Genomic DNA, 2,729 nt, shown 5'->3' on the forward strand with positions numbered 1-2,729 from the left:
TTGAAATGGACTTTGAGACATAAGTCCCCCACCTTCCAGGTGGCCGGCACCTGAAATAAAACCACTTTCCTTCACATCAGCACCTGACTCGAGTATTGGCTTCTGAAGCGGGAGGCAGCCGGACCTGCCCTCGGTTACACTCCCAGGTTGGAACCAGCCCAGAGTCTGCCTGCCTTCGCTCTCTTCCTGGATGTTGGGCCTCTACACTTCAATCTCTTCCAGCTGCCAAAGGAAAACTCAAAATTACCACCGTTCATTATATAAAGAATATAAATTACATGCAGGTTGGAATCTTGGCCTGTTTTATAGTATTTCCTGATATATATTCAGGCATCAAGAGCAATAACATGCAGTAAGGTACTCAGTAACCACCAGTTGAATGAATGAATGAATGATTGAAATTAAAAGCAGGCAAAGCTTTCTTCTCGCAATGACTCCCGTTCTTAGTTTGGCCTGCTTTGCATAAGTGGGGAAGTTTATTAACAATCTCTGCAAAGTTGTGAGAACACAGTGAAAAGACGGCCATTAAGGAACCAGAAATCGGGTCCTCATCAGACACAGACCTGACCCCATGAACACCACGACTCCATGCTTCCAGCTTCCAGAACTGACTCAGGCTAAAAGCGCCGCCCTGACCTAGGCCTGCCGTTCCTGTAGCCAATGCAAGAGCAATGGCGCTGGCAGAAACCTCAAAGCCATCCCAGAGCTCCTGCTGGGAGGTTCCCAGTCTCTCGGCCAAAGCATGTCCCATTCAGAGCCCAAAGGCAGCGGGACAAGCTCCCGGCCCAGAAAAGCAGCAAGGCCAGGCTGCTCTGCCGTGGCTGATACCAGCACCCGCTGCCCGGACCAGTGCCCCCTCCCACAGGGCCGCCCCGGCAGCAGAGACCACGATCCTGAGAGGACATGCCTGGGAAAGCTGATGACTATTCTGTTGAGATCTTCCCCTGGGAGCTCCCCTAAGATCCCCACCCTTAAAAGTCGGCAGGACGGAGGACCCGGGGCGGCTCTCTAGGGAGCAGGCCAGCACCTTCCGCTGCCCCCCCCGCCCCGGGCCCCTTTTCCTCGCTTCTCTCCCCTGAGCTCCAAGGGCCCTCCTTTTGCCTCTAGAACTCGTTTCCTGAGCCCGTTTTCCCTACAGCGCACTTCTTCTACCTCTGTGACTTTCTAATTAGACTTTCTCTCATGGTTTGAAAGAAGTGTCTTCTGTTTTCTGGGCGGTGAGCAGTAGGTAGGTGTGCTGGTCAGTTTTATGTGTTAGCTTATCTTTGCAATAAGAAGTAGTCATTCCAACACCAATATAGGTGTTGCTGTGAAGGTATTTTGTAGATGCGTTTAAAGTCCAATTTTTTTTCTTATGGCCATTTTCTTTTTTCTTTTTTCCTTTTCCTTTTTTGCTTAATTTTTTATTATCGACACTATTACAAGTGCCCCCCCTTCCCCCTGTTAGCCCACGCCCACCCAGCCCCTTATGCCCATTTTCAGGGACCTTGTTGGCTTCGATGTCTTTAAGGCTTGTAACATGCCTTTACTATCGCCAACTTTTAAACATTTCTGCAGAAACACATTCAGGTGTTTCTGAGCAGACTCATTGGCTGGCTTCGTCATCGGTTAACTTTGTGAGGGAGTTGATCCTGCAGCGAACCCAGGTGGGCTTGACTCAGTCATTTGAGAGGTTGACGAGCAGAACCGAGGCTTCCCAGAGAAGGTGAGAGTCTGCCCGTGTTGGCCGCTTCAGCCCGGCCCAGCCCGCCTCGCCGACGGCCGGCCTTCTGGACCTCGGACCTCGGACCTCGGACCTGCCCTGCCGGCCCCCACGCTGCACACGCCAGTCCCCTGTTGTGAAGCTCTTCACACACATCTCCCCCTGGCCTGCTGGTGTAGGGCTGGCGGCCACAGTAATATTTTTAAGAGCAATCCCCCCCCCACCTCATGTATAAAGGCCCTGGCATACAGTAAACGTGAATTAAGTGGCAGCTATCATTACTATTCTAGAATTCAGAGAAAACCACCTAAGTCCAGGATTTACGTGGATTTCACCAGCCTTTGAAATTCTAGTCATTTCTGCCAGAAAAGCATCCCGCACTTCATTGGTAAATGATTAACTAACCAGGGTGTCCAACCAGAAGTCTGTGAGCCAAGCCACGTGCCGCCCAGGATGGCTGTGAATGCGGCCCAACGCATAATCGTAAATGAAAACATTGAGATTTTTTTGAGATTCTGTGTTGCAATGGACTTAATGTGTGGCCCATGACAACTCCTCTTCTTCCAGTGTGGCCCAGGGGCGCCAAAAGGTTGGACACCCCTGAGGGAGAGGCCAGATCACTGCTCTCATTCATTTTCAACCTCTCAGAAGCACAATTTTGGAATAAGATTTTTTTCTCTGATAAAATACGTTTCATTGAATAGGGCCATTTAGGAAATGTTTTGTACACATACACAATTTGTTTAAACTCAAAAGAAACATACTATACTCTTCTATAAGTTGATTTTTCTTTTTACTTGACAATATAGCTTAGACATCTTTCTAAGTCAGTACCTATAAAATTACCTCATTATTTTTAATGGTTATGTGGGAACCTAGTATATAAATGGGACTTCATTTAGTTAAACATGTCCCATTGATGGAAATGTATGTTGTTACTCTTCCAGTGCAGCTGTTAACATCCTTTGTAAGTTAGTACAATGACAAGTCTATGTATACACACATGTGCACACAACACATGCACATT

At 48.2% G+C, this 2,729-nt stretch overlaps 1 pseudogene; it reads right to left on the reverse strand.

Moving 5' to 3' along the window:
• Positions 1-1,464: 1,464 nt before the first annotated feature.
• On the reverse strand, positions 1,465-1,599 carry LOC129063983 (uncharacterized; annotated as a pseudogene).
• Between the last annotated feature and the right edge of the window lie 1,130 nt (positions 1,600-2,729).

Source organism: Pteronotus mesoamericanus, unplaced genomic scaffold (assembly GCF_021234165.1).
Source record: "Pteronotus mesoamericanus isolate MK-2021 breed Mesoamerican mustached bat unplaced genomic scaffold, CSHL_Meso_final scaffold_99, whole genome shotgun sequence".
NCBI classification, from domain to species: Eukaryota; Metazoa; Chordata; class Mammalia; order Chiroptera; family Mormoopidae; genus Pteronotus; species Pteronotus mesoamericanus.